Raw genomic sequence first — 21,916 nt, 5'->3', positions numbered from 1 at the left:
TCCATGACTGCTGCTAATTTAACTTTTCATAAACAAAAGCCCTCCCAGACAAAGGAGGAATTGGTGGCTCCCTCCACAATCACTGCTTTTCAGCTTGCAGCAGGCAGCTAATAGGAATGATTTCCATTCAGAAAGCAAACTTCAGTTACACACACATGCATGCTGAGCAAAAGAATTAATTTGTACAGTATGTTCATTGCTTACTTTTCTCCTGGAATACATGATGAACTTTTATGAAGGGCGGTGGAGGAAGGAAAGATCCGCATTCAAAACCCAACATCATTCTCCTCTACAGTGTCATTTCGAAAGCCAGATAAAAGCCAACTGAGGAGGCTGGGAAAAGAGCGTACAACATCGTTGTTGCAAAAACCACCCTCCGTTTCATTCTGGAGCCCGGAGGTTACACCCAGGCGTCACAATAGCTTCTCTCCTCACAGAAAATTAACTGGTAAGTGCTTTCCTGCTTGTTTTCCTCAAACTGACATTTTTGCAGCTGACATGATGATGATTCCTGCGGATGATTTATTTACAAAACAGCTGTTTGACTGAGTACCAGCTGGCAAAAAACAAAAAGGACTCCTGAGAGTTTACAAAAAGCTCTATCTGCAGATTTATATTTTTGGTCCTGCCAAAAGTGTTTAGGGATTATACAAGGTTCACTACGGCTGCAGATTAAAATACTGAAATAAAGAAAGTGAGGATGTTGGGGAGGGAAGAGACAAAGAAGCACGTTCAGTAATTATCTCAGCTGTTACCTAGATTATTACAGCTGATAAACTTGAATTTTAAGTAGTTGTGACCCAGAAATAGTCAAACAGCATTTACAGGAAGGCCACTGTTGAGAAAACTAGTAGGTGAAAATGGTACTCTGTGATGAAAATTGATATTGGCCTCCTTAGATTACACGGTAGGAAAAAAGTTTTGAACTGAGTTGTAATGTGGGTTTGTGTTTATTTTTATTTTTTCTCTTTTAAAGATGAAAGCTTGGTGTTTCTTTTGAAGTACTGTCCCATTTTTTTATTATTGCTGCATTTTTGAAATCTCATAGTCGATAACCTGTTAAAATTATTGGTACCTGGCCTCTCCTAATGAGGGGCAAGTGACTAAGTGCGTGGAGGTAGCTGGTAGAGAAGGGTTCTGCTATTTGATTATTCCTTTTCTAATCAGATAACCGTGAACACCAATTTCTCTTTGTCTGATAGTTTACCCTGTCCTCCAAATGAAAGCTAATGAAAAACAAAGAATAATGAAAAATAAATAAAGAATTTTCACCAGCAATTACTCTTTTAAATTAGTCATTTTTTCAGTTGAGACAAAGCATTTGCTCAATAATCTACAGACCTGTTGCTAATTTAATCCACTAATGTTTTTCATTCATTTTGTAAAGAAGACCAAGGGACCTTTCTCTGGATCTCACATTACCTAGTACGAGTAATTCCTCTGACTGAATAATTTCATCATGTTTGCACATCTTCCAGGCACTAAATGATTTTTAAGTTTTTTCATGGCTATGCTTATGATTTTATCTCAGATTTAAGTCATGTAGTCTATACAACTACATTTTCTATGTACCTTTACCACTAATTGTTGTCTTCCTGAGGTATTTAACCCAACATTTCCTTTTCAAACGCCACACCACTTGGAGTAATCATTTCAGAAAGCAATTTGGCAATGTGTATGTGCATATGGCAATATGTTTATTCACTTTGACCCAGCAGTCCCCTTTCTGTAAAAGTAACCTACAGAAGTAATTTGAAAAGCAGAGAGGCTTTATACCAGGGCTTCGAACAGGATTTGTTCTGATTCAGACCTGCTGAGAATTTGTATTTCTAACAAGTTCCCAAGAGGTTATACATAAGAAGTCTCCTGGGGATTTTGTTTAAAATGTAGATTCTGATTCAGTATATCTGGGGTGGAAATGCAAATTATCAGCAGCAAACTTGCCAGAAGAATGAACAAATCTGTCTTGGAAGAAGTACAGCCAGCATGCTCCTTAGAAGCAAGGATGGCAAGACTTTGTCTCACATACTTTGGACATGTTATCAGGAGGGATCAGTCCCTGAAGAATAACATCACGCTTGGCAAGGTAGAGGGTCCGCGAAAAAAAGAAAGACCCTCAACGAGATGGATTGACACAACGGCTGCAACAAGGGGCTAAAGCATAACAACAATTATGAGGATGGGGTAGTGTTTCGTTCTGTTGTACATAGAGTTGCTATGAGTTGGAGCTGACTCGATGGCACCTAACAACAACAACAATAATACATTACTGTTATCATTTTAAAACTTTTTAATCTTGAAAAAATTGTTTTCTTCTCATCTCAATTTTCATACAAACCACAAACAGTTAAGCCCTTAAATCTGGTGGGGTTGTTGTTGTTCGATGCCTTCAAGCTGATTTTTGACCTGTAGTAACCCTTTGGTGGGACTGCCGCTGTTGTGTGCCATCAAGTCAGTTCTGCATAGTGACCCTGTATATGACAGAGTAAAACTACCCCGTAAGGTTTCCTAGGCTGTAATCTGTATGGGAGCAAATCGCCAGGTCTTTTCTCCCACGGATCAGCAGGTGGGTTTGAACTGCTGATCTTTTGGTTAGCAGCCAAGCACTTAACTATTGCACCACCAGGGCTCCTTATGGTAGGGCTAAACCAAAAACCAAACCTGTTGCCATCGAGTCACTTCTGACCCACAGTGACCCTATAGAACAGAGAAGAACTTCCCCAGAAGGTTTCCATGGAGTGGCTGGTGGATTTGAACTGCCGACCTTTTTGGTTAGCAGCCGCACTTTTAACCACTGTGCCACCAGGGCTCCACAGTGGAGCTAGTCAGTCCTAAGTCACCTGGTTTCTTTGGTAACACTAACTTTTGTAAATATTTCTGTCTCATAAAACTTTTAATGAAAGTAATAAAAAGTCAAGGCCACAGTAAAAATGAATAGTATAAAAAGAAAAAAAGTAACTAATTTAATGAAAATTACTAATATACCACTCTCTTAAACATGGATAACTTTCAAATCTGCCTCAAATCTTGGTTTCATGACATCTTTATGATAGCTGGAGCTCTGGTGGAACAGTGGTTAAGAGCTCAGGCTGCAAACCAAAAGGTTAGCAGTTCAAATCCACCAGCCACTCCTTGGAAACCCTATGGGGCAGTTAGTTCTACTCTGTCCTGTAGGGTCACTATGAGTTGGAATCGACTTGATGGCAATGGGTTTGGTTTTTGGTTTTGGTTATACTTGCTATTTAGGTTTTGCTCAAGTCACCCCAGAAGGCTAATCCCAGCTCTGCCTCTAACTTGTTGCATGACCTGAGGCAGAGCTAACTCTCTCAACCTCAGTTTCCTTTCCCTCAAATTCAGCCTGATGGAGTAGGTTCCTTTCGTCTCTCCAATTCTTTTTCTGACCTCTGCTAATTAAGTCATTGTTCATTGTGATACACAGTAAGTATTTAGTAAAAAAAAATTTTTATCCAGGCTTTATGTTTTCATATTCTTAAATTATCTTATTATATTCTGACTTTTCCATTGATAGTCAAACAAGGTGAAAAATGCTCTTCACTGTACAAGACAACAGTGTCAGCAGAAACAGGCAACAACTCTGCTAGAAATTTTCCAGTCCTTCCTTCAGTCAAGCACGTATATTGGCCAGATAATTGATTAGAGGGTATTTGATTGATCATTAGAGGAAAAATGATTGATTAAAGGGCAGGAGTTTGTACCAGGGTTTTGGCTGTGAAAAAGTGAAGCAAACTCTTTAGTGTGAAGCAAACTCACCCAGGGGAGAGCCATCTGTTCAACCTTGGTCTCGCTGCCCACTTGTTCTGCAAATAAAATCAACTGGCCCATGTAAACTTGAGTGTGTGAAACACCGCATGCAGCAATCTCTACAGGACAAGTGTAAACAAACACTTGGTTTGCAATAAAGGAATTCATTAAATTAAGTAAATAAAGTAGGTTGGGGCTTTTTGAATGGTTTCATTTTTGTTTTGTTTTGTTTTGTTTTACTCTTACCACCATGCTCAAGCAAGGAAGATAGATGTTGAAAAATTTGGCTACTTATTTGAGAGTCTGCTATTTTTCTTTTTTGTTGTTGTTATTATTAACCAAGAGAATCCATCTGCATGTATCACTTTCAGTCAAGCACATACTGACTGAATCCTTGGCTAGTATGGTGGGTGGGAGGAGACACAATGATTGTAACAGAAGGTTCTTATCCTCAGTAAGTTTAGAGTTGTGCTTTTTAAAAATTGTGTAATACCTACAGAACATGGGGAGTCCCTGGGAGATACAAATGGCTAATGCATTCACTGCTAACTGAAAGGATGGAGCCTTGAGTTCACCCAGAGGCACTTCAGAAGAAAGACCTGGCAATCTGCTTCCAAAGAGTTAGCCATTGAAAACCCTATGGAGCACAGTTCTACTCTGACACACATGAGGTCGCCAAGAGTCAGAGTTGAATCTACAGCAACTGTGTTTTGTTTTTTGTTTTTTTTTACAGAACATAGAATTCAGAAAAGGGAGCAATGAATGTGGACTGGAGTATGTAGGTTAACAGTTTGTGGAGAAGGTGAGACAATGAGACAGGCAGGTATTGGTGTCCCATCTTGAGTCTAAATAAGATGAAAAGATCTGGACTTAATTGGCAAGCTGATGGGGCAGAACCACCAGGAGTCCTGAATAGCTTAAGGGGCTTCTTAGAAGAACTGGGAGGGAGGAGCCCTTTCACGTCTGAGAGAAGAAGTGTGAGCACAGTGTGCAAATAAAAATAGAAAGTGTTGTTTTCACTAAAACATCAGGGCACAAGCAGCCCTATTTGGGGATTCCTCTAAAAAAATATATAAAGGAAGAGAATTCTCCAACCCTCTACCCTCATTTAATCCAAAAACTCTGCCCAGCTTTGCCAAGACAAGTAGTTCAGTAGTCTGGCAGCACACCTGATGGAGGCCTTGTGTTGCCCAGGAGAAAGAGATCTGTATACCAACACGTGTAATTCACCTCCTGCAGACTCCAGAAATACATTGTTAGAGAACTCTTCTCAAGTGTGATATATTTATTGGCCAAACACAGTGAATACTGCATCAGCCAATGGGAACACCCAAAGGAATCCTCACTTAAAACTCTGAATATGACCCAATTTGTACCTACTGTCATCTGGGGAAATTTTCAGTTTACAATAAAAATATACTTACATAGCACTTTACCATTTTCACTGTGCTCTTAATAATACTGGTGATTATGGTATTTTAAGGAATCCACATCTAACTTATTTGCAATAGTGGTTCTTGCTTAAATCCTCAAAACCTGTAATACAAGTGTTGCTGATCTAGATACAGTATTTCAGAATTTAACAAGCCAGATAATACAGCTGCACTAAAAGTCGGGCTAACCCAACTAGAAGCAGGAATTACCCAAACATATTTTGCTTTGAGTGGAGCTTTTAAACTGAAGACTGGAGTAAGAAAAGAGATAGAAAGATTAGAGAGATATTCAAGCAAAACTTAACCAGTGGGTAGACATTCTTGGAATTCCAGTACCAGGAGGTATTCCTGCTTTCAAGAAGGCACTCCCTCGATCATAAAGTTCTAAGCAATAGCTTAGTTTGGTACCAGATAGATAAAACCAAGAAAGTAATTCATTTCATAAAGTTTAGCATATAAAGAGTTCAAAAAGGAAAGGTTATCTTCTCTCAGGAATCATACAGAAGCAAATCAGATCTCATACATGCTTAAAATGACCTCCAATGTTTCTTCAGAGTTAATGAACAGTCAATAAAAGACCACCCTCACTTCTGATGCAAATTGTAAGTTCAGGCACCCTCAAGACTACCCTTAGACAAAACTTAATTTGCTAGAAGTACTGACAGAACTCACTGGAAACAAGTATACTCATGGTTACCGAGAAAGAATACAGATTAAAATCAACCAAGGGAAGAGATGCCTGGGGCAGAGTCCAGGAGCTTCCAGTTGTCCTCTCCCAGTGGAGTCATGGACAGTGCTACTCTGGTGGAAACTAAGTGTGACAATACGCACAACCTATTGCCAAACAGGGAAGCTCTCCTGAGCCTTGGTGTCCAGAGTTTTTACTGGGCTTAATCATTAGACACTACTGACTGCCCACATGGCTGACTTTTATTCTCCACCCCCTCCAGAGATTGGGCTGATACCTTTACTGTCCAGCTCCTCAGACACAGAGCTAATGCTACAGGGCCCAAAGCACTCATCACAAGTCACATTGTTAGACTGTCCTGTGTGGACCACTGTCTCCAGGTAAACAAAGACATTCTCCCTAGAGATCGTCTCCCAGAAGACAAGGACAAGGGCCAGACCTCTCTTTGGGTAAGGTTAATTCTTTGCTACACAGTTACTCTCTGAAATTCTAATTTTGAGTTTCTTTTTATGCAGAAAACAAAAAAGTTATTAAAGAACTGTCTATGGTCAACCAGTCAGTCACCTAGTATAATAACTGATTAGTTGAGTATCTTCCCTCCATTTCAAATGCCTTACATAATCACGTACCAAAAAGAAACCCATTGCTGTTGAGTTGATTCTACAGAGTAGAACTGCCCCATAGGGTTTCCTAGGAGCGGCTGGTGGATTCAAACTGCTGAACTTTGGGTTAGCAGCCTGAGCTCTTAACTACTATTTCACCAGGGCTCCATAATCAAATACAGTAGGGACCAATATTCAACAAAAAGTGATCATTACATACGTAATATAATCACTACAAAAGTGCTTTAGAAACACTGGGGAGTGGGTGAGGGCTTGGGATAAAAGCACAATTAATGTTGAAAAGGGAGGATTTCATATAGAAGGACTTTGAAAGGAAGCATGCAACTTGGGAAGCTTGGAAAAGACAAAATACAAGCCAAGTCAAATAACTATGTGCCACGTTGAATTTTCATGAGGATCATATTGTCCCTAATGACGTGAAAAATAATTTGTATATAAAGTTAGATTATTGAACCTGGAAGAACATGCTTGTAGATACGACATCCTTAATTTTTCATAGAATTTTCTCTGTAGTGGTTTATAATGATAAAGCTCTACTTGAGTGGGAAAATCTGGTAATGGAGCATTTTGCTTAATTAAATGTAACTAAGAGCGGATAGATTTTCTTATTAGGATGTACTGTGCCATTATTTAACCATTTTTTATCTATAAAGTGGCAATTTCTTTTGCTTCAACAAACAGTACAGGTTACTAATAAAAATAGTAAAATATATTTGTATACTTATAGATAAATACTAACGTGTTTTATTACCTAAGCATAGTTTTATTTGCATATTTTATTTATACTATTATAGAGTTAATAATATTAAATAGCATAATAATAAATAGCATAATAATAACAACACTGAAATCATACTAAGGACAATATGTTTTGATAATTGAGAAAGCATTTTCTCTTTTGTTCACTAAACATTTATTGAGCACCTACTATGTTTCTGACATTCTAGTCTGTGCTTGAGATACAAAGATGAGTAAAGCATAGATAGTTTCACGGTTTAATGAGGGAGATAAACATATTAACAGATAATTACTACAGAGAAGCAGCATATGCAGGGATTAAGAAGACAAGCCCTGCAGTCAAAAACAAACTCAAGCCTAGTTCAGTCTCCACCACTTTTGCTAATTGCCCAACTTCTCTTAGCCTCAGAGAAATAATAATAGTACCTCACAGGACTGTTGTAAGAATTAAATGTAAAAATGCCTGTAGAGTTGCTTGGCATTGTATTGTACTTAGCAAGTAATGTACTTAACAGGAAATGTTAGCATTACCTTAATGTGTTAAATGCTACTTATATAATTAGGTGTAGTTGATATTTGCTACCTTTTGAATATAGTTAGGTAAACTAGTTTTAATTATAAGCAACAAATGATTGTTGTTGTTAAGTGCCTTCCAGTCAGTTCCAACTCATAGAGACCCTATGTACAAGAGAATGAAACACTGTCCAGTATGCCCCATCCTCACAATCTTTGCTATGTTTGAGCCTACTGTTGCAGCAACTGTGTCAATCCATCGCATTGAGGGCCTTCCCCTTTTTTTGCTGACCCTCAACTTTATGAAGCATGATGTCCTTCTTCAGGGACTAGTCCCTCCTGACAACATGTCCAAAGTACATAAGATGAAGTCTCACCATCCTCGCTTCTAAGGAGCATTCTGGCTGTTCTTCTTCCAAGACAAATTTGTTTGTTCTTCTGGAAGTCCATGGTATATTCAATATTAGAGAACCAAAAAGGTTTGTAGTGAATTTGTTTGCTCTTGATAATAGCTTGGAGAAAAACCTCATCACTTTTGCCTGGAAATGCGACCTGTTATCCATCAAAAGTCCTGATGTAATTAAGTGACTGAACAGATCTAACACATTTCTCAAGAGTGAGGCTATCTTTCCTTGATACTCAACATTCTTTTAACACCTTTAATAAGAGAACTGAAAACAGGAACTAATAGATATGATGATAATTGAGAACTTAAATTCCCTTCTCAAATTTACCCTTCCCTCTCAGACAAAAAATAAACATTGGTTATTACCCATAGGAAGAACGCACTTGGCATTTCTCAACCTGAAAGAATTGAAGAAACAATTCAAGCCTCAAGTTGCAATATTAAAGGATTTTATGGGCAAAATATTGAATGATGCAGGAAACATCAAAGGAAGATGGGAAGAATATGCAGAGTCACTCTACCAAAAAGAATTGGTCAACATTCAACCATTTCAGGAGGTAGCATATGATCAAGAACCGATGGTATTGAAGGAAGAAGTCCAAGCTGCACGGAAGACATTGGTGAAAAACAAGGCTCCAGGAACTGGCAAAATACCAATTGAGACATTTCAGCAAAACAGATGCAATACTGGAAGTACTCATTCATCTATGCTAAGAAATTTGGAAGACAGCTACTTGGCCAACTACTGAAAGAGACCCATATTTGTGCCCATTCCAAAGGAAGGTGATCCAACAGAATGCAGAAATTATTGAATAATATCACTAATATCACACACAAGCAAAATTTTACTGAAGATCATTCAAAAGCAGTTGCAGCAGCGCATCAACAGGGAACTGCCAGAAATTCAAACTGGATTCAGAAGAGTATGTGGAATGAAGGATATCATTGCTGATGTTGGATGAATCTTGGCTGAAAGTAGAGAATACCAGAAAGATGTTTACCTGTGTTTTATTGACTATGCAATGGTATTTGACTGTGTGGACCATAAAAAATTATGGATAACGTGGTAAAGAATGGGAATTCCAGAACACTTAATTGTGCTCATGAGGAACCTGTACATAGATCAAGAGAGAGTCATTCAAACAGAACAAGGGAATACTTCATGATTTAAAATCAGGAAAGGTGTCCATCAGAGTTGTAACCTTTCACCATACCTATTCAATCTGTATGCTGAGCAAATAATCCGAGAAGCTGGACTATATGCAGAAGAACGGTATATCAGGATTGGAGGAAGACTCAATAACAACTTGCGATATGCAGATGACAGAACCTTGCTTGCTGAAAGTGAAGAGGACTTGAAGCATTTACTGATGAAGATCAAAGACCACAGCCTACAGTATGGATTACACCTCAACATAAAGAAAACAAAAATCCTCACAACTGGACCAATAAGCAACATCCTGGTAAATGGAGAAAAGATTGAAGTTGTCAAGGATTTCATTTTACTTGGATCCACAGTCAACACTCATGGAAGCAACAGTCAAGAAATCAAAAGACATATTACAATGGGCAAATCTGCTGCAAAAGACCTCTTTAAAGAGTTCAAAAGAAAAGATGTCTCTTGAGGACTATGGTGTGCCTGACCCAAGTCATGGTATTTTCAATTGCCTCATGCATGCAAAAGCTGGACAATGAATAGAGAAGACAGAAGAAGAATTGAAGCCTTTGAATTATCATGTTGGTGAAGAATATTGAATATACCATGGACTACCAGAAGAACGAACAAATCTGTCTTGGAAGAAGTACAGCCAGAATGCTCCTTAGAAGCAAGAATGGTGAGACTTCATCTCACATACTTTGGACATGTTATCAGGAGGGACCAGTCCCTGGAGAAGGACATCATGCTTGATAAAGTAGAGCCAGTGAAAAAGAGGAAGACCTTCAACGAGATGGATTGACACAGTGGTTGCAACAATGGGCTCAAACATAGCAAGGATTATGAAGATGGTGAAGGACTGGGCAGTGTTTCATTCTGTTGTACATAGGGTCACTATCAGTCAGAACTGACTTGATGGCACCTAACAACAACAACTTGTGGGCATAGATGTTTTTTATAAAAACCCGCTGAGTAGGGCAATGCACTTTGGGAGCGTTAGGATTACCTTCAGATATTCATAGTAACGATGCTAGTAAATATTGGAAAGGTAATGTTAAAATTGTTACACATTGTAAAATGAGAGTCAGAAGAAAACTCATTGGTCCAACACTCAAGGTATGGTTGGTAGTTTTAATTCCTACTTATGGTACAGTTGAATTAGAGAAATCTTTAAGAAATTTATCAATCACTAAGGGACAAAGTTGCTAATGGGGTGGAAGCACAACAGCAATCTCTGATCTCATAAGCCAAGGTGACATGAGATAACAGAATAGCCTTAGATTTTTTTATTAGTCCAAGATAGTGTAGTCTGTGCTGTAGCAAATACCTCTTGTTTCATTTGGATAAATAACACAGGAGAAGTAGAAGAAGATATACATAGAATTGGACAGCAAGCTACTTGGTTACATATCGTAACACTCTTACAAACACCAATTTGTTTGGTTGGTTACCGTCAGGAATAAGTACATGGGCTAGATCACTACTGGAAGGGATAGTAATATTCTTAGTCTGCATCCTGATAGTATTAGGCATAGTAAAATTTATCTTCTACTGTCTTATACATTTAAACGGCAAAGAAGGCCTCAGGCTAAAATGTTGATGTACATTGAGTCTGCTCACTTCAGCAATGCAATTGAACATCTTTCTTACTTAAGATCCTAGTGAAGAACCAGATGGTATCCGGTGGAAAACGAGCACCATGAGTTTAAAAAGCCTGCAATGGCTGCCATTTAGGAGCTCAACTAAGTCCAGGTATTGATCATCGATGTGTTATTTCCAATCTTCGATCAAAAGGAGGGAATGATTTAGAAAATAATACTGGAATTATTTATTCCTTGAGCATAGAGAATGTGACCCAGCTAGAGCTGGGCCCACAAGGGCTCACAAGGACACATCAACTGGGCCCTGAGGTATAAAGACAATAGCTAAGATAATCTTGAAAATATCTTTTAAGGAACCTTTCACATAAACCATTCAAACAGAGCATAGAAGACTTTCCACTCTTATCTTTTTCTATTTAGTGAACAGCTGTGAGACCAATGAAGACCCTCCTGACTGTCGTTACTGAAACTTGTACCAATGATTGTTAAGAAAGGCAATTCAGAATGTAAGATCACAGTTTCTAGCCAATCTGTGAAAAGGTGAAGCTTTCAATGGTTTTGCCCATTTTGTAACGTTAATATATACTGATGGCTCTATATTTCCTTGTATTTGGGCAGACACAGCTGTGGCAGCATGCTTGTCCATTTTCGCACTCTTGCCTATTCTGTAATATTCTCTGGACTTGGACAGACATGGCTTTAACAGCATGCTTGTCTGTTTTCACACTTTAGTCTGTTATGTGATATTTCCTTGAACTTGGGCAGACATGGCTCTGACAGCATGGTTGTCTGTTTCCCACTTTTGCCTTTTTGAATATATGCCAAATAAAACTTTCTTTTTGCTTTAAAAAAAAAACCCCACTGAGTAATCCCTCGGATCTACAGCATTCTTTCAGTCAATAAATGCTTTTTTTTTTAAAATTTTTTCCCATACAAAAATGTATACGTACACTCTTATGTGACTCTAATTGCACACTCCTCCCTTCTACCCCTGATTCCCTATGTCCACTGAAGCAGCTCCTAACCCTCTCTGCCTTCCCATATCACCTCCAGACAGAAGCTGCCCGTTTACTCTCTTGTATCTACTTGAGCTAAGAGGCATACTCCTCACAAGTATCACTTTATGTCCCACAGTCCAGTCCAATCCCCGTCTGAAGAGTTGGCCTCAGAAATTGTTTTAGTTCTGAGCTGATAGAGAATCTGGGGGCCATGCTTTCCAGGGTTCCTGCAGTCTCAGTCAGACCATTAAGTCTGGTCTTCTTACTAGAATTTGAGTTCTGCAGCCCACCTTTCTCCTGCTCCATCCAGGACTCTCTGTTGTGTTCCCTGTCAGGGCAGTCATTGGTGGTAGCTGGGCACCATCTAGTTCTTCTGGTCTCAGGCTGATGAAGTCTCTGGTTTATGTGGCCCTTTCTGTCTCTTAGGCTAATACTTTCCTTGTGTCTTTGGTGTTCTTATTCTCCTTTACTCCAGGTGGTTGGGACCAACTGATGCATCTTAGAAGGCCACTTGCAAGCTTTTAAGACCCCAGACGCCGCTCACCAAAGTAGGATGCAGAACATTTTCTTAATAAGCTTTATTATGCCAGTTGACCTAGATGTCCCCTGAAAGCATGGTCCCCAGACCCCTACCACTGCTACTCTGTCCCTCAAAATGTTTGATTGTATTCAGGAAGCTTCTTATCTTTGGTTTAGTCCAGTTGTGCTGACTTCCCCTGTAGTGAGTGCTGGCCTTCCCTTCACCTAAGATAATTCTTATCCACTGTCTAGTTAGTAAATAACCTCCCCTCCCTCCCCACCCTCGTAACCATCAAAGAATGTTTTCTTCTGTGTTTAAACCTTTTCTTGAGTTCTTATAATAGTGGTCTTATACAATATTTGTCCTTCTGTGACTGACTAAATTCACTCAGCATAATGACCTCCAGCTTCATCCATGTTATGTTTCACGGCTTCATCATTGTTCTTTATCTTTGCTTAGTATTCCATTGTGTGGATATACCATAATTTGTTTATCCATTCGTTTGTTGATGGGCATCTAGGTTGTTTCCATGTTATTGCTATTGTGAACTGTGCTGCAATGAACATGGGTGTGCATATATCTATTCATATGTCTACATTTTTTAAGTCCCTCTTTTTTGTTTTAATGTTGTCATCTTTTACATATTGACATCTGTTTCCCTATTTTCACTGTTTTAGCTTTGATTTCCTTTTGTGACTTCCCTATCTGGATTGGTATCTGGTTGCTCTGTCCTGTGTTCTAGTCTTGGGTTGTTATCTGATGTTACTGATTTTCTAATCGGAGGACTCCCTTTAGTATTTCTTTTAATTTTGGTTTGGTTTTTGCAAATTCCCCAAACTCCTGTTTATCTGGAAATGCCCTAATTTCGCCATCATATTTGAGAGATAGTTTTGCTGGATATATAATTCTTAGCTGGCAGTTTTTTTCCTTCAAGGCTTTATATATGTCATCCTATTGCCTTCTTGCCTGCATGGTTTCTGCTGAGTAGTCCGAGCTTATTCTTATTGACTCCCCTTTGTAGATGACTTTTCGTTTATCCCTAGCCTCTCTTGAAATTCTCTCTTTATCTTTGGTTTTGGCAAGTTTGATTATAATAAATCTTGGTGACTTTCTTTTGGGATCTACTTTATGTGGGGTTCGATGAGCATCTTGGATAGATATCTTGTCATCTTTCACGATAACAGGGAAGTTTTCTGCCAACAAATCTTCAACAATTCTCTCTGTATTTTCTGTTAACCCCCCTCCCCCACCCCATTCTGGTATTCCATTCACTGGTAGGTTATTCCTCTTGATAGAGTTTCACATAATTCTTAGGGTTTCTTCATTTTTTAAAATCTTTTTATCTGATTTTTCCTTAAATAAGTTGATGTCAAGTGCTTTATCTTCAGTCTGACCAATTCTGACTTCCATTGCCTCAATTCTGCTCCTATGACTTTCTGTTGAGTTGTCTAATTCTGAAATTTTATTGTTAATCTTCTGGATTTCTGATTGCTGTCTCTTGACGGATTCTTGCAGCCTGTTAAATTTTTCATTATGCTCTTCTCTAATCTTCTTAATTTCCTCTGTTGTGTGTTCTGCATTTTGCTTAATTTCCTTCCTAATTTCTTGAAGAGTTCTGTATATTAATCTTTTGTATTCTGCCTCTGGTAATTTCAAGAAATTTTCCTCCTCTGGAAAATTTCTAGATTCTTTATTTTGGAACTTTGCTGAAGCCATCATGGATTGCCTCTTTATGTGATTGATATTGACTGTTGTCTCCGAGCCATCAATGAGTTATTATATTTATTTATTTTATGTTTGCTTACTGTGTCCTAGCTTCTTGTTTTGTTTTGATATGTCCAAATGGGCTGCTCGTATGAGCTAGTTTGATTATTGGCACCTTTGAAGCACTAATGTCCTGTCACCAAGTGGTTAGATCTGTTACTAGGTATGTGAGCTCAGGAGTCTGCCCACTCCTCCTGTATGGATTCAGCTCAGGTGCCCAGGTAGATAGCCACCAAGTGTGTGGTGTAGGCTCTCACTTACAGTCCTAGATAGGCATGGGTGATTGGTGTAGGCACAGGCATCTGGCTGCAGCTGGAGGACATACTCTGAGCAAGGCAGGGGGCTGACGGCCACCCCTGAGTGTCCAGAAGGAAGGTGTGTCCCTGTTCCCTACAGCATATAGGTGGGTGGGTTTTGCAGCCAGACTATGAGCACCTAATGCTGTTGGCTGTAAGGGGCACCTCTTGCAGGTGGCTAGTTGGCTTGGGTGGAACCACCAGTCCTCAGGCCCCTGATATGGGTAGATGATGACCCTGCTTAATGGGCAGAGCAGTGTCAAATGTCAAGAACCTGCCACTTCACAGCTGAAACAGTTGAAGTTAGAGTTCTGGTATATACCCTGTTATACCGTAGTATTGAGGGCCTACGCTGTTGCAATGGGCCCACACAAGTCTATGCAGGGAGAAAAGCACTCGAAGTCCGTGGATCCCTTATGCTGTCCCTAGGCAACAGAGCTGTGCCTACCCCAGGTTCCTGGCTTAGGGGAGCCGGCAGTTTATTTTTTCCCCGTTTGTTAATTTGTTCACTCTCCAAGACTGGGAGAATGGCTCTGGGCGTGTGATGGATCCTACTTCCAGCCCAGGGGACTGAGCAATTGCTGAAGCTGGTCCACGACCCAGTGTAGAGCAGGGAGCCGGGAGGCAAATGGAAGAGAGGTTTTTCCCTAAGGGGGTTGTTTTTGATCTGCGTGGTAAGCCATATGCAAGTACTTATCTTAAACGCGCCTCCCACACACAGCTGCTTGCCTGCTTCACCGCTCCGCCCCAAGCTGATCATGCCTGAAGGGCTCAGGCTTTCACCAGGTCAGGTCTGACAACTCCTCACCACTTCCGAACTATCTCTCCCTCCCCCTGCCACTCAGTCTGGTTCCTCAACTCTGCCTTTGATGTTCAGAGCTCCCAGATTGCCGTATCTAATCGAATCACTTGTTTTTTTGGGTCTTTGTTTTAAGAGGGTCCACCTGAAGGTCTGACTACTCCACCATCTTGGCCCCACCTCAATAAATATTTATTGAGCTCTACTATTTGCCAGGCATTACTAAATTCTAAGGAGCCCTTGTGGTGCAGTGGTTAAGCACTCAGCTGCTAGCCAAAAGGTCAGCAGATCAAACGCAACAGCCACTTCGAGGGAGAAAGATGTAGCAGTCTTCTCCTGTAAAGATTAGGGCTTGGAAACCCTATGGGGCCATTCTACTCTGTCCCATAGGGCCACTATGAGTTGGAATAGACTCGATGGCAATAGGTTTGTTTTTTTTGGTTACTAGGCTCTGAGATTATAAAAGTAAGCAAAACTACATACAGAGATTCAAATATACAACTGAAAATTGGAAAAGTACGCAGAGCTCTGACAGTGAGAGCAGAGGCCTCCATCAGACTAGGTTTTGGGCAGCGAGGGGAGGCAGTCTCGGAAGAGTTCACTTAGGGAAGTGACATCTGAAAATGCAGTTTACCCTTCAGAAGAAATGGTAATTTTCTCCTTAACACCACAGCCATCAGTAAGTTCAGGAAGTAAAACTTTAGTCAAATCAATTGCTTGGTTACCTTATAGAAAATGCTACCCTGATATAAGTTATTTATTCTATTATCCAATTGTATTGATAACATCAAAATGAACTTTCTGTTTGATTGTCATTCTGCTCCATAGGACTTTTATTTCATTAACTCTATTCAAAATCAAACCATTCACCTCCGGAGTGATTTTATCATTATTAACACAGAAACACACTCACATACAAAATGTCTACTTAATTACAATTCTTTACATGCACTAGCCAAGAGGTTGGGGAAAGTTTATATGATAGAAATCACCCTAGATGAGTTCTTTGTACCTTGTCTGGGAGGGACACCTGGCTCTAGAAAGACCTTTCATTATAAACATGAAATTTCCCCATGGTTTGCCTTTGCTCTTTTTGAGAGGTTGCATGGGGAAGGGGAATTTCAGCACACTCAAAACTACTTGTCTTATAGGCAGGATTATAATACACCAAATAATATATAAAAGGAGTATTTTCAGATCTCCTCAGAAATGTATTACATCTTCCAAAACACAAGTAAGGAAGAAAAAAAGAAATGAAAGGAGGGAGGGTCTCCAGGGCTCTCTCTTTTCCTTGAACATCTGTCTAACCTCTGTATTTAATACATGACTCGACTTTGGCCAAGCAATGCCTAGGACCATCTCTACCTATTATAGTAATAATAATGGATTATGATTGACCCCTTTAACTTTTTATTAGAATATTGGTAAGAATATTGAAACTCATTTATTTCAGCCTTAAGCAAACAAGAAACCTGATTTTTTTTTTCAATAGACCGATTTTCTTGCTATGACTAATGGAATGGCACAAATTCAGTGAGTAGTCTTCAGTAATTTCCTAAAGAATGACCATTTCTTCCTTTTTACATTTTTTTCAAGCTGTAGATAACTTATTTATCTAACTTAAGAAAATGCTGAAAACAGAATGTCTTTGGAAATTCTGCTTTTTTTCCCCGCTTGCTGAGGCAAACAAAGGATTTGTTCTCTAGCCAGTTGGAATACAAGCAGGTCAGTGAGATTACAGCAAGAAGCCCAGCTATGCTGCTCCAACATACATCACAAGAAATGAACTCATCTGCACGAATCATTTGGTGCAAGATAAATAAACTCCTTTAGTAGAACACTATCACAGGATCAGAATGTCCTACATTGGACAGGAAGGAATGAGCACACTCTAGCTTTACCGTAACATCAGGAAACCATTATTTTGTTGCTCACAGTGGTATCTTTCAGCTGATGTTTTCTTTCAAGATTAAACATGGATCCAAATGTTATATAAAACCAAACCAAAACCCACTGCTGTCGAGTCGATTCAACTCATACAGACAGACCCTAAAGAACAGAGTAGAACTGCCCTATAGGGTTTCAAGGCTGTAAATATTTAAGGAAGTTGACTGCCACATCTTTTTCCCTCAGAGTGGCTGGTGGGTTTGAACCACCAACCTTTGGGTTAGCAGCCGAGCTCTTTAACCACTGCATCACCAGGGCTTCTAATGTTAGCTAGACTAACCACAAGTAATACCATTAAATAAGTTTTCTGATTAGAGCCATTGATTATTAAATTAGCTGGAAGTCCAAGAATTTGCTACCTTTCAACAGAGTCATGTGTTAGTTGTATGAATCATTTCAAGATACACCCTAAAAAGGATTAGAAAGTAAGACAAAACCAATAGCTCACATTTCTTGAGCTCTTACTTTAGGGCTAGGCACTTACATACATTATCTTGTCTTACAGTAACCCTAAATGGTTTACTGATGAATTTCTCCCTAGATTGCACATGAAGAAACTGGAATTGATTGTAATAAAAAAAATTTATGATACAGGAATCCTGGGTGGTGCAAATGGTTAAGCGCTGGACTACTAACCAAAAAGGCTGGCAGTTCGAATCCACCCAGAGGCGCCTCAGAAGACAGGTCTGACAATCTGCTTCTGAAAGTTCACAGCTTTAAAAATTCTATGAAGCACAGTTCTGTTTTGCGCACGTGGGATTGCCATAAGTCAGAATTAACTCAATGGCAACTAACAACAACAACACACTAAGAAATAATTAAATATATCTTCGCTTATATTTTCACACACACACACAAAATTGTGATACATGTGACCACTGTCTTTGGGTTTGGTATCTATGTTGGGTTCAGAAAAAAATATGAGGTGGTTTAGTACCTACAAGAAAGGAAATAGGAAATAGAAGCCAAACCAGTTGCCGCTGACTCATGGCAACCCCATGTGTTGTCGGTAGAACTGCACTCCATAGAATTTTCAAGGCTGTGACCTTTTAGAAGCAGATTGCCAGGCCTTTCTTCTGAGGTGACTCTGGGTGGGCTTGAACTCCCAACTTTGGGTTTAGTAGTCAAGTATTTAACCATTTGTGCCACCCAGGGACTACAAATAGAAGGAAAATAGGAAAACAGGAGGAGACAGATTAGAGAAAGAAAAAAATTATAATAGTAATGGATTGCTATGTATCAGACACTGCTGTGAGCTCAACTGCCTCATTTCATTCTCCCCGCTTCTTAATAAAGTAGAAATTTTATTATTCCTGTTTTACAGACAAAGAAGCTGAGGCACAGAGCTTTTGATTAACTTCCCAAGGCCACAAAGATAGGTAATAACTGATCCGTCTCTAACTTCAGGGCCCTAGCTGCTAACCACCATAAAGTACTGCCCAGAAATGCTTGCGATTTTTTAAGGATTACATTGAAGCACTTGGGGGAGGGTAGAATGGTAGGAAAGAGGGAAGTTTAACAACTGGAGAGACCAGGATGACAAAAAGATACGGAAGAAAACTGGAGAAGGGCATGTAGGAAAAAAACTAAGCGCTACTAAAAACTCTAGATATTGTTAAATATCCCAAGGGATAGATAAAACTGGAATTCCTTTGCAGTCTGCTGTGACTTCTCTTTATCTTGATTTGGTGAGGCAGATATTATCTCCCCAGCGGCAGGAAGGCGTTCTGTGTTCTCAAACTGCAGTGTTCATCAGGCAAAGCCCCACATCTCACTAATTATTTTGAAGTTTAAGGATGACTAGAATTTTGTCTTGGCTCCCTTCCTCCTTTTGAGTAGCTGCAGCAGGGATTAAAGTTGCCTCAGTCTAATTACAAAAAAAGGAGATAAAAGGAGAGCTGCACATATTTGAATACTATGTTAATGCTCTGGCTGTGTAGAACAATTACATCAATCTTGCTTATTGGTTTCTCTTATTTCCAGTCATATTAAGGACCTGGTTCCTAACACAAGGCCCTGAAAGAGAGCTTAGTCCTTAGCCACACTGGTGACGTCTTTCGGGAAGCACACTGATAGATCAAGCCAACTGCTAACTATTTCTTAATGAAATAAATCTAAGAAGAAAATGGAATAAAAATTATATAAATTGTCGCTGTAAATGGGTAAAATATCTAAAAAAAAAAGCTAACCATAAATCATATTTTTCAGGGTTTCTACATATAAGTCATGTCTTACAGGGCACCTGTATATTAACAACCACTGTACTGATCTTCCTTCTAATGTTCCACTTCAAAGGTGTCAAGAGGCCGAAGGGGGTGGTCCTTTCTAAACCTTGAAAACATGTTAAATATTTGCTGGGTCTGCTAGTTAAAAGGATAATTTTTCCTTATGCAATGAAAATAACTTTAATTACAAATTTAAACAAGTTTTTTTTTTTTTTTTTTTTTAAATTTAAAAAGCTTGCTAAAGAACAAACAACTCTATAAATCCGAACCAGAGAAGGTAGGTCCTCAACAGGAGGCTAAAGATGGAACATTGAAGACTCTTGGTTATACTTTTTTCTCTCAGCTTTCTCTAATTCTGAGCTGGAAGTGGAAACAGTGAATACAGAGAAGTATGATATAATGGGTGCCCTGAAATAACGGCAGCGTTGGGCAGGGTGATATTTGCCAGTGAAAAAGGACTGAGCCCTGATGAGCCACCAGCACCATTAACAAGCCCCTAGTGATTCTCCAAAGCCAACAAAACCCGTTGCCATCAAGTCAATAGTGATGCTATAGGCCAGAGTAGAGCTGCCCCATAGTTTCCAAGGAGCAGCTGGTGGATTCGAACTACTGACCTTTTGGTTAGTAGTCGAACTCTCTTAACCACTACGCCACCAGGGCTCCAAAAAAAACCAAGCCCATTGCTGTTGAGTCGACTCATAGCAACCAGGGCTCCAGGAGGCCAAAAGTGCGGGAAGGCTGCTGTTTTGTGTTTATCACTTCCTACTAGCCTGACATGGGTAAATATTCAAATGGGACAAAACTGCTGCCCCAGGCTGACCTATACTATTACCACATTTGCTTAGGTTCCTCTCTGTTCTTGCTGCAGCCTGGATTTCTTCATTCTGATTCCAGCAGCTTTATTCAATCCTCATTTAGTGAGTATTGATACTTAGTTAATAAAGAAGCTATATTCTCTAAGCCATGGCTTCACATCTCCTGACTTCATTCTTCCATCTGTGGTAGAAACTGCATTTGAGCATCATCGTTTCTCCTGGTTTCAAGTCAGCTTGATCCAGTGTGGTGAGTTCTCCCCTTCTAGGCCCTCAGCTGCTGGTATACCTCTTTTCTCTAAGCACCCTGATGGGCTTGCATTCAAAAGGCTCTCCGCTTCCCCCTCCGGAAGCCCAGGAACACTAGCTCAAACTGCTTCCTGGTTCTGGTTCATCTAGATGAACTATTTAGTTGCTGAAATAATTCAGAATTCTGATGTGGGGCATCTCCCAACTTGCAATAAGAAAGAGAAAAGTAAGCATAAACATAAAACCTAATTTACTTGTGGCCACAATAATAGGAATTGATGTTCAATAGGTAAAAATCATTTACACTGTAAGTCTGGTGGGGGTTAGGCCACATAATTTTCTATACATTTCTTAGGTAAATAATCTATGGTTTAAAGAGTTCTATTTTATAGAGGGGAAACGTAAGAGTCAAATTGGCATGCTAATCTGTGTCCTCTCAGTTAATCATAGGTTAAGCAACCATTAAACTGATGGCAGCAACCTAAAATATAGACATAGCGCCCCAAAAGAATTAATCAACCCTGCTGGGATAGTCTTACAAACCTTAAAGAGTTAAGTGATGGCAAACATCCTGGCCCATTTTTTCCCCCAATTTTTTATTATTCAGAGAAGTTGAAAGGATAGTACAGGGTGACTAAATACCTATAATCTAGATCAGTTGTTTACATTTTGCTCTTTCTGATTGATCTGTGATTATTTATATATGTATATGCATCTGTAAGTTTCTTACTGGAAAATAATTTCAAGCTCACAGAAAAGTTGCAAGAAAAATTTTGAAAATCCTCTCACATACCCTTTACCCAGCTTCACCAGTTGTTAAAATTTGTCCCGTTTGTTTTTTTAATCTCTCTGTGTATGAGGGTATGTGGTTTTTTTTTGGAAACATTTGAGAGCAAGTTGCAAACATCATACCCTTTCTCTCCTTTGTATTCAGTGTCTGTTTTCTAAGAAGAAGGACTTTCTCTTATATAATCATTGTGTGGTTATCAACTTCAGGAAATTCAAAATTGATGCAGTACTTTTATTTAATGTAGAATCCATATTCTAATTTTGTTAATTGATCCAATAATGTCCTTGATGGCATTTTATTTTTCTCCAGCACCAGATGCCATGCAGCATCACATATTACATTTAGTTGTCATGTCACATTAGTCTCCTTTAATCTGGGAACATTCCCACAGCTGTTCTGTCTTTGATGACACTGACATTTTTGAAAACACAGAACGTTAGGAAAAAAAAAGAATGTTCCTCATTTAGGGGTTGCTGATGTCCATCTCATGTCGCAAGTTGAGTTCTCCTGGAAGAAGACTCTGAGACAGAGTTTAATATTTATATATTTATTAGGGAATGCTTTTGGATCAATCAATACCTGTGGAAGGGTGGAGG

At 39.3% G+C, this 21,916-nt stretch overlaps 1 protein-coding gene across 1 annotated transcript in view; it reads left to right on the top strand.

Moving 5' to 3' along the window:
* The first annotated feature begins 355 nt into the window (after positions 1–355).
* Positions 356–21,916, top strand: part of CMKLR2 (chemerin chemokine-like receptor 2) — a 67,048-nt gene continuing 45,487 nt past the window's right edge. The window contains exon 1 of the mRNA XM_004378269.3: positions 356–448. The gene's annotated coding sequence lies outside the window, so the exon portion shown is untranslated. The remainder of the gene's footprint in view (positions 449–21,916) is intronic.

The sequence above is a fragment of the Trichechus manatus genome, unplaced genomic scaffold (genome assembly GCF_000243295.1).
Source record: "Trichechus manatus latirostris isolate Lorelei unplaced genomic scaffold, TriManLat1.0 scaffold00056, whole genome shotgun sequence".
Classification (NCBI taxonomy): Eukaryota; Metazoa; Chordata; class Mammalia; order Sirenia; family Trichechidae; genus Trichechus; species Trichechus manatus.
The sequence above is the reverse complement of the archived record's forward strand: the minus strand, read 5'-3'. Positions and strand labels throughout refer to the sequence as shown.